Source organism: Macaca mulatta, chromosome X (genome assembly GCF_049350105.2).
Source record: "Macaca mulatta isolate MMU2019108-1 chromosome X, T2T-MMU8v2.0, whole genome shotgun sequence".
Lineage (NCBI taxonomy): Eukaryota > Metazoa > Chordata > Mammalia > Primates > Cercopithecidae > Macaca > Macaca mulatta.
This window is the reverse complement of record NC_133426.1, coordinates 92112080-92122619: the sequence shown is the minus strand read 5'-3', so window position 1 is coordinate 92122619 and position 10540 is coordinate 92112080. Positions and strand designations below refer to the sequence as shown.

The following is a 10540-nucleotide window of genomic DNA, read 5'->3' as shown; positions in this document are numbered from 1 at the left end:
AAATAGAGAAGATATATGAGTGGCAAATAAGCATATGAAAAGATGCTAAACATCACTATCCATTAGAAAAATTCAAATAATGGCTCACGCCTGTAATCCCAGCACTTTGGGAGGCCGAAGCGGGCGGATCATGAGGTCAGGAGATCAAAACCATCCTGGCTAACATGGTGAAACCCTGTCTCTACTGAAAATACAAAAAAAAAATTAGCCGGACGTGGTGGTGGCCTCCTGTAGTCCCAGCTACTCGGGAGGCTGAGGCAGGAGAATGGCGTGAACCTGGGAGGCGCAGCTTGCAGTGAGCCAAGATAGCTCCACTGCACTCCAGCCTGGGGGACAGAGCAAGATTCTATCTCAAAAAAAAAAAAAAAAAAAAAGAAAGAAAAAGAAAAATTCAAATAAAGACATCAATGAGCTACCACTGCACATCTACTGCAAGATCTAAAAGCAAAGCAAACAAACAAACAAACAAAAAAACCCTGGAAATATCAAATGCTGACCAAGATGTAGAGCAACTGAAACTCATACACTGCTAGTTGGAATGTAAGATAAGACATCTTTCCAAAATGTTGTGGTAATTACTTAAAAACTTAAACGCATCTACTATATGATTCAACAAGTCCACTCCAAGGCATGTACTCCAGAGAAATGAAAGCATATTTCCAATGTCTTGTACACAAATGTTTACTGAAGTGCTATTCACTGTAGCGAATATATGCATTTGTCCATTGAATAAATAAAATGTGCTATATACACACAATGGAATACTATTTGGCCATAAACAAGCATAAAATTATGTCATTTGCAGCAACATGGATAGAACTGGAAGTCATTATGTTAAATTAAATAAGCTAGGCACACAAAGACAAATATCATGTGCTCTTACTCATATGTGGAAGCTAAAATATTTGATCTCATGGAGGTATTGAATAGAATAATAGATAACAGAGGCTGGGAATAGTTTATGAGTTGGGGGAGATGAAAAGAGGTTTGTTAGTGGATATAGACATAGCATTAAATTGGAGGAATAAGTTTTGGTGTTTCATGGCAGAGTCGGGTGACTATAGTTAACAACAATGTATTGTATATTTGCAACAGCTAGAATTTTACAAATGTTGTGTATCAATAAAAAAGAGATAGAGTCCTGTGCAGAGTATGTTTATTGTGGCACGGTTTACAATAGCAAATACTTGGAATCAACCCAAATGCCCATCAATGATAGACTGGATAAAGAAAATGTGGTACATATATACCATGGAATACTATGCAGCTATAAAAAAAGGATGAGTTTGTGTCCTTTTCAGGGATGTGGGTGAAGCTGGAAACCATCATTCTCAGCAAACTAACGCAAGAACAGAAAACCAAACACCGCATGTTTTCACTCACAAGTGGAAGGTGAACAATGAGAACACATGGACACAGGGTTGGGGGCATCACACACTGGGGGCCTGTCGGAGGGTGGGGGGCTAGGTGAGGGATAGCATTAGGAGAAATACCTGATGTAGATGATGGATTGACGGGTGCAGCAAACCACCACGGCACATGTATACTTGTGTAACAAACCTGAATGTTCTGCACACGTACCCCAGAACTTAAAGTATCATAATAATAATAATAATAATAATAATAATAATAAAGTCCTGTGTGGGAGCTGTCTACTGCAAACAATCTCACCTTCAGGACATTTTATAGATTTTGAAATCTCATGGTACTGGAGATGAAATATACAACCTCAAGTCCTTCAATTAAAAAAACCAGATTCCTGTCAGTCATTTAGAGTTGATGAGACAGAGATTTTCCAGGTTTTCAAGCAAAATGTCAGCAGGGGAACTCTTAAGGAATGGGGATGAACTAGAGATAGATTGGATCTTACTAAAATGGTAACACAAGCACAATTGATATTAATTTCCTCTTACAGTATTTACATAATTAAACTCTTACCCTATCTGCCAAGGAAAGGGAGAATCTTCTCTGATGGAAGACGTCATCTGACTCTTTTTAAATTATTTATTTATTTTTTAAAAATTTATTTTTTATTTCAATAGGTTTTGCGGGGAGCACGTGGTGTTTGGTCACCTAAATAAGTTCCTTAGTGGTGATTTCTGAGATTTTGGTGCACCCATCACCCAAGCAGTGTACACTGTACCCAATGCATAATATTTTTACCTCATCCCCCTCCCACCCTTTTTCCTATGTCTCCAGAGTTCATTGTATCATTCTTATGCCTTTGCGACCTCATAGGCTAGCTCCCACTTATGAGTGAGAACATATGATGTTTGGCTTTCCATTTCTGAGTTACTTCACTTAGAATAAGAATCTCCAATTCCATTCAGGTTACTGCGAATGCCATTATTTTGTTGTCTTTAATGGCTGACTAGTACTCCATGGTGTATATACACCATATTTTCTTCATCCACTCATTGATTGATGGGCATTTGGGCTGGTTTCATATTCTTGCAATTGTGAATTATGCTGTGATAAACATGCATGTGCAAGTATCTTTTTTGTATAATGACTTATTTCACCTGGTTAGATACCTAGTAATGGGATTCCTGGATCAAATGGTAATATACTTTTATTTGTTTAAGGAATCTCCACACTGTTTTTCATAGTGGTTGTACTAGTTTACATTTCTACCAACAGCATAAAAGTGTCCTCTTTTCTTTTTTTTTTTTTTGAGACGGAGTCTCACTCTGTCGCCCGGGTTGGAGTGCAGTGGCCGGACCTCAGCTCACTGCAAGCTCCGCCTCCCGGGTTCCCGCCATTCTCCTCCCTCAGCCTCCCGAGTAGCTGGGACCACAGGCGCCCGCCACCTCGCCCAGCTAGTTTTTTGTATTTTTAGTAGAGACGGGGTTTCACCGTATTAGCCAGGATGGTCTCGATCTCCTGACCTCGTGATCCGCCCGTCTCGGCCTCCCAAAGTGCTGGGATTACAGGCTTGAGCCACCGCGCCCGGCCAAAAGTGTCCTCTTTTCACCACCTCCACGCCAACATCTTTTTTTTTTTTTTTTTTTTTGATTTTGTTATTTTGGCCATTCTTGCAGGAGTAGAGTGGTTGATTCTTTATAGTTTTTTTTTTTTAATACACACTGCCTGATATACAATAAAACATTACTAGACCTGTGAATGAGGCAGAATAAGTTGACTTACAATCATTACAAAAATAAACAATTGATGCATAACCACAGATGCAAATATTGGATTTAGCAGACAAAGACTGTAAAATAATTATAGCTAGAGTAGAAAAAAAATTAAAAGATGAACAAAAGGAATGAAAAGATGGGAAAATTCAGCAGAGAATCAAAATCTATTCAAAAAATTAACATTCTAGGCAAAGCAATCCCAAGCAAAAAGAATAAAGCTGAAGGCATCACACTACCCAACTTGAAACTATACCACAAAGTCACAGTAACCAAAACAGCTTGACACTGGTAAAATAACAGACATATAGACCAATAAAATAGAACAGAAAACTCAGAAATAAAGCCACAAACCTACCACCATCTGATCTTTGACAAGGCTGACAAAAACCAGCAATGGAAAAAGGACTCCCTATTCAATAAATGGTGTTAGGATAACTAGCCATATGCAGAAGATAGAAGCTGGACAACTACCTTTTACCATTTACAAAAATTAACTCATACTGGATTAGAGATTTAAATGTAAGACCTCAAACTGCAAGAAACCCTGAAAGACAATCTAGGAATACTCTTTTGGACATTGATGTTGTCAATGGCTTCTTGGCTAAGTTCCCAAAAGCAATTGTAACAAAACAAAAAACAGACAAGTGGAATATTATTAAACTAAAGAGCTTCTGTAGAGCAAAAGAAACTATCAACAGAGCAAATAGGGAAACTACAAAATGGGAAAAGATAATCACAAACTATGCATCTGACCAAAGCCTAATATTCAGAATCTAGAGTGAACTTAAATCAAAAGCAAAACACAGATAACCCAATTAAAACATTGCCAAAGGGCATGAAGAGACACTTCTCAAAAGAAGACTAGAAGTGGTCAATGAACATATGAAGAAATGCTCAATATCACCAATCATCAGAGAAATGCAAATCAAAACCACACTGAGATAACATCTTATACCTGTCAAAATGGCAATTTTTAAAGTCAAAAAATAAGAATGAAAACAGATGCTGGCTGTGAAGAAAAGGGAACACATATACACTTTGTAGGAATGTGAATAAGTCAAACCACTGTGGAAAGCAGTCTGGAAATTTCTTAAAGAATTTTAAACAGAACTACAATTAAACCCAGCAATATCATTACTGTGTATATACTCTCCCAAAATAAATCATTCTACCAGAAAGACACATATACTTGTATATTCATCACTGCATTATTCACAATAGCAAAAACATGGAAGCAAGTCAGGTACCTATCAGTGGTAGCTTGGATGATGAAAATATGGTACCTATGCACGTTGGGATACTACACAGCCATAAAAGAGAGTGAAATCGTGTCCTTTGCAGCTATATGGATAGAGCTGGAGACTATAGCCTAAGCAAATTAATGCAGGAACTGAAAACCAAATATAGCATGTTCTCATTTATAAGTGGGAGCTAAGTATTGAGTACAAATGAACATAAATATGGGACAAACAGACACCGTGTACAACTAGAGGGTGAAAGGAGGGAAAATAGGCTTAAAAACTACCTACGAAGTACTATGCTCGCTACCAAGGTGAAAGTATCCGTACTCCAAACCTCAACATCATGCAATATTTCCATGTAACAAATCTGCACATGTACCTTCTATATCTAAAATAAAAGTTGAAATAAAAATAAATTAACATTCTAGATCTAGAAAACGTGATACTTGAAATTAATAATTCACTGGACAGGAAGAGAGCAAACAGAACAAAACAGAAAATACAACTAGTGGACTCTACAGACAAATATCCAACGTGAAATACAGTGGAAAAAAATAAAAAGAAAAGTGCAGAGTGAAAGAAGAATATGCCACAAAATTTCTAATATACCTGTAAGGAGAGAGAGAATGTAATAGAAGGAATCTTTAAATAGATTATGGCTAAAAGTTTTCTAAAACTGAAGACATTATCTTACAGTTTCTAGAAGCTCAGCAAACCGCAGAGGAAAGCAATACTGAGGCACAAATAATCAAACTGCAAAAAGTAATAAAAAATGAAAAAAAATGAAAGGTGCCAGGGGAAAAAGACACATTCTCTTCAAAAGAACATCAATATAACTAATAGTTGTTACATTATAAAACTATAGTACTCAAAACAACAAATTGTTATAAAAAATGGCACATAGACCAATGGAAGAGAATAAAGAGTTCAGAAATAGTTCCACGCATTTACAGTCAATTGACTTTTGACAAACATATCAGGAACACACAATGTGGAAAGGACAGTCTCATCAATAAATGATGTTGTGAGAGTAGGATATCTACATAAAGAATAAAATTAGGCTCTCGTCTCACACTATATGCAAATATAAAATCAAAATAGATTATAAACTTAACTGTAAGGTATAAACTGTAAAACTACTAGAAAAAAACATAGAGAAAAAGTTCCATGCCATTGGTATGAGCAACTATTATTTGAATATCAACCCAAAAGCACAGACAACAAAAGCAAAACTAGACAAATGTGAGTACATCAAACTAGAGTTTCGGCACAGCCAAGAAAACAAACATCTGAGTGAAGAGACAACATACAGAATGGGATAAAGTATTTGCAAACTGTGTCTCTGATAAGGGCTTAATATCCAAAATATATAAGGAACTCGAATGACTCAATAGGAAGAAAAAGCGGGCAAAGGATCTGAATAGACATTTCTCAAAAGAAGACACAGAAATGGCCAACCGGGAAAGAATCAGTATTATTCAAATGTGCATACTACCCCAAACAATTGACAGATTCAAAGCAGTCCCTATCAAAAGATCAATGACATTCTTTACAGAAATAGAAAGCCAATCTTAAAATGTATATGGAAACACAGAAGACCCAAAATAGCCAAAGCTATTTTAAGCAAAAAGAGCAAATCTGGAGGAATTACATTATCTGACTTCAAATTATACTACAGAGCTATAGGAACAAAAACAGCCTGGTATGGGCATAAAAGCAGACACATAGACCAGTGGAACAGAATTGAGAACCCAGAAAAAAATCCACACATTAACAGTGAACTCATTATCCCCAAAGGTGCCCAGAACATTTGCTTGGGAAAAGATGGTCTCTTCAATAAATGGTACTGGGAAAACTGGATATACATGTTCAGAAAAAAAGAAACTAGACTCCTATGTCATGCCACATACAACTATCAAATCAAAATGGATTAAAGGCTTAAACCTAAGACCTCAGGCTATTAAACTACTACAAGAAAACATTGGGGAAACTCTCTAGGACTTCAGTCTGGGCAAAGATTTCTTGAGTAATGCCTCACAAGCACGGACAATCAAAGCAAAACTGGGCAAATGGGATCATATCAAATTAAAGCTACTGCACAGCAAAGGAAACAATAAACAAAATGAAGAGACAACCCACAGAATGGGAGAAAATATTTGCAAACTACTAATATGACAAAAGGTTAATAACAGCAATATATAAGGAATTCAAATAACTCTATAGGAAAAAATCTAATGATAGGATTAAAAATGTGCAAAAGATTTGAATAGACATCTCTCAAAAGGAGACATACAAATGGCAAACAGGCATATGAAAAGGTACTCAACATCATTGATCGTCAGAGAAATGTAAAGAAAAACTATGGCAAGATATTCCACACCCCAGTTAAAATGACTTACATCCAATAGACAGGCAATAACAAATGCTGGCGAGAATGTAGAGAAAAAGGAATCCTTGCACATTGTTGGTGGGAATGTAAGTTAGTACAACCACTATGGAGAATAGTTTGGATGTTCCTCAAAATAACTAAAAATTGAGCTGCCATATGATCCAGCAATCCCACTTCTGGGTATATACCCCAAAGAAAGAAAATCAGTATATCAAAGAGATATCTGCACTCTCATGTTTGTTGAAGCACTGTATACAATAGCCAAGATTTGGAAGCAACCTAAGTGCTCATCAACAGATGAATGGATAAAGAAAATATGATGCATACACACAATGGAATATTACTCAGTCATAAAAATAATAATATCCTGTCATTTGCAACAACGTAAATGGAACTAGAGGTCATTATGTTAAGTGAAGTAAGTCAGGCACAGAAAGACAAACATAGCATGTTCTCGTTTATTTGTGAGATCTGAAAATTAAAACAATTGAACTCATGAACATAGAGGGTAGAAAGATGCGTACTAGAGGCTGCTAAGAGTAGTGGGATGGCAGAGTGGGGGAAGTGAGGATGGGTAACGGGTACAAAAATAGAAAGAATGAATAAGACCTGCTATTTGATAGTACAACAGGGTGACTATAGTCAATAACAGCTGAACTGTACATTTAAAAATAACTAAAATGCTATAATTGGTTTGTTTGTAACACAAAGTATAAATGCTTGAGAGGAGGGGTATCTCATTCCATGATGTGATTATTACACACTGCATGTCTGTAATGAAACGTCTCATGTACCCCATAAATATATACATCACTAGGTACCCACAAATATTAAAAACAAAAAATTTGCCGGGCGCGGTGGCTCAAGCCTGTAATCCCAGCACTTTGGGAGGCTGAGACGGGCGGATCACGAGGTCAGGAGATCAAGACCATCCTGGCTAACACGGTGAAACCCCGTCTCTACTAAAAAATACAAAAAAACTAGCCGGGCGAGGTGGTGGGCGCCTGTAGTCCCAGCTACACAGGAGGCTGAGGCAGGAGAATGGAGTAAACCCGGGAGGTGGAGCTCGCAGTGAGCTGAGATCGTGCCACTGCACTCCAGCCCGGGCGACAGAGTGAGACTCCGTCTCAAAAAAAAAAAAAAAAAAAAAAAAAAATTTAAATTAAAAAAAGGAGATAGGGATAGAAACGAGTGAGGAGTATGTAAAGGAACTGCAGGAAAAAAACCCAGCTATAAAAACATACACATAAGGTGAATGAAAATACCTTTAAGTTTACTATGACTTTTGCTTAAAACAGTGCTTCTTGATTAAATTATTCAGTAAAGTGCCTCTATGGTAGATTCCAAAGTTTTTCTTATCTTGCTGTCAAATTGTGGCAGTCATGGAGACTTTTGAAATAGTCTCCTAATTGATTGTACTGCCATTACATGGGACAATGTTCTGCCTCCAATTGGCCTAGGCTTAAGAGGGGAATTTACCAACTTGCATAATGGAGATTTGTGGAGGTTTCAGGTATGACTGGATCAGGGACGGCAAATAATATTGTCAGGGCTCAATTTCTCTACTTTTCAACTCTGCTTATTGCTGCCTGATCTCAGTTTGCCTGCCATGCTATGCAAGACAATTGCTAGTAGCTCCAAATTTATATCCCAATAGCTGAACAATCCCAGTGGAAACAGACAAGAGTTGACATAGCTCTGGCAAAAAAAAAAAATAAATAAAAAAAAAAAAAAAAAAAAAAAAAAGTCCTGGGGAACATTCTCATTAGCTTTTCTTGAGGTATATTCCCAACCCTGCACTAATCACTGGGCCAGAGGCATACATATTCGGAAAAAAATGAACAGGTTCTGCTCAAGGAAAAGGAGTTTGTGTCCAGGTGAGAAGGCGTTCTGGGCAACTAATTCCAAATGCTCACAGCTCTGGAAACCTCACTGCTTTCACCTCTTTGTACCAACAGGGTCACCGTTCTAAAGGATGAATAAAACCTCATAAGACCTCCAAAAGCAAAAACCAAGAAACAAATGGTGAACCAGTATATGGGGGGAAAAAAAGCTTAACATCACAAATCATCAGGGAAATGCAAATTAACATAGTTAGAAATAAATAATTGCATTTCATGACAAAATGTCTGTTCCAACAGGCAGCACAATAGTCCTAAATTGATGTATGTATCTTCAAAATATATTAACCAAAAATCAACAGAATAAGAAGAGTCATAGGCAAATCCTGAGTCATTGTTGGTGATGTTACCACATATCTCCCAGTAAATGATAGAACAATCAGACCAAAAGCAAAAGAGAGGGCAGGGGACATGTTTGACAGCGGACACCATTTCAGTTGCCTTCTTGGTTCGATTTGTGTCTCGGCGATGTTTCCTAGAGTCTCGATGGTTCCTATCTTTTCGCCCCCTTTCCCACCACCCTTTGTTCTCTGGAAGCCCAGAGACATCAGCTGCTGCGATTGTGCTACTGGCTGCTCGGCTCGGAACGGTCAGGACAAAAAAATAAATCCAAAGATATTTTGGCACTAACAGCATGATCCGTACCAAGAAAGATGAGCAGTGGGTTCGAACTGATGAGACTTCCAAGGAGACTTCAGAGAGCCAAGACAGTGAAAAGGAAAATACAAGAAAGACTTGTTAAGCATTAGTAAGGGCGTGAAAGTTGAATTAAGCACAGTAAATGTACAAACAACAAAGCCCCCCAACAGAAGACCACTTAAAAGTTTGGAAGCTACACTTGGCAGGCTTCAAAGAGCTACAGAACATGCTCCAAAGAAGAGAATTGAGCCCCTGAGTCTTGAGCTGGTGGCTGCTGCATCTGATGTGGCAGATTCTCTCCCTTTTGACAAGCAAACAACCAAGTCAAGCTGCTGAGGCTGTTCCAGCAGCATGACAAAGAGTCAAGGGCACAGAGAGATGCAGAGAGACCTAAAATTAGTTTCAGCAACAATATAGATATGAAAGTTGCCAGATCTGCTACAACTAGAGTTCGTTCAAGACCAGAGCATCAGATTCAGTTTGACGAAGGCTATGACAATTATCCTGGCCAAGGAGAAGACCACTGATCTTAGAAAAAGATGTAGGAAAAATATATTGGCGGGGAAAAGACTTAATATTTTTGACATGACAGCAGTTACTAAATAAGCACCTGAAACAGACACATCACCTTCACTTTGGGATGTGGAATTTGCTAAGCAGTTAGCCACAGTAAATGAACAACCTCTTCAGAATGCATTTGAAAAGCCGATCCAGTGGACAAAGGAGGGGAAACTGTGGGAGTTCCCAATTAACAATGAAGCAGGTTTTGATGATGGTTGTTCAGAATTTCATGAACATATGTTTCTGGAGGAACACTTGAAGGGCTTTCCAAAATAAGGACCAATATGCCACTTCATGGAGCTGATGACTGTGGCCTTTCCAAAAACTCATATCTTAGGGTTAAACAGAAGGTTGAGCATATAGAGTGGTTTACAAACTATTTTAATGAAAAAAAGGACATTCTAAAAGAAAGTAATGTACAGTTCAAGTAAGATCATGGAAATTTTTATTTCAAACAATTAGAGATGGATATTACAACTAAATAAAATAATTTTACTAGAAAAAAAGCAAAGTAAGGATATAGAAGATTCAAACAATATAATTATAGAACTCAACCTAATTAGCGTATACAGAACATTACATGAAGCCACTGCAGAATATATGTTTTTTCAAGTTTATATGGATTATTTACCAAGATGAATCAAATACTAGGATGTGATGCAAGACCAT

The 10540-nt window shown here is 37.5% G+C and overlaps 1 pseudogene; it reads left to right on the top strand.

The window, feature by feature from the left end:
- The first annotated feature begins 9038 nt into the window (after positions 1–9038).
- Positions 9039–10175, top strand: LOC694377 (small ribosomal subunit protein mS31 pseudogene; annotated as a pseudogene).
- Positions 10176–10540: the final 365 nt, after the last annotated feature.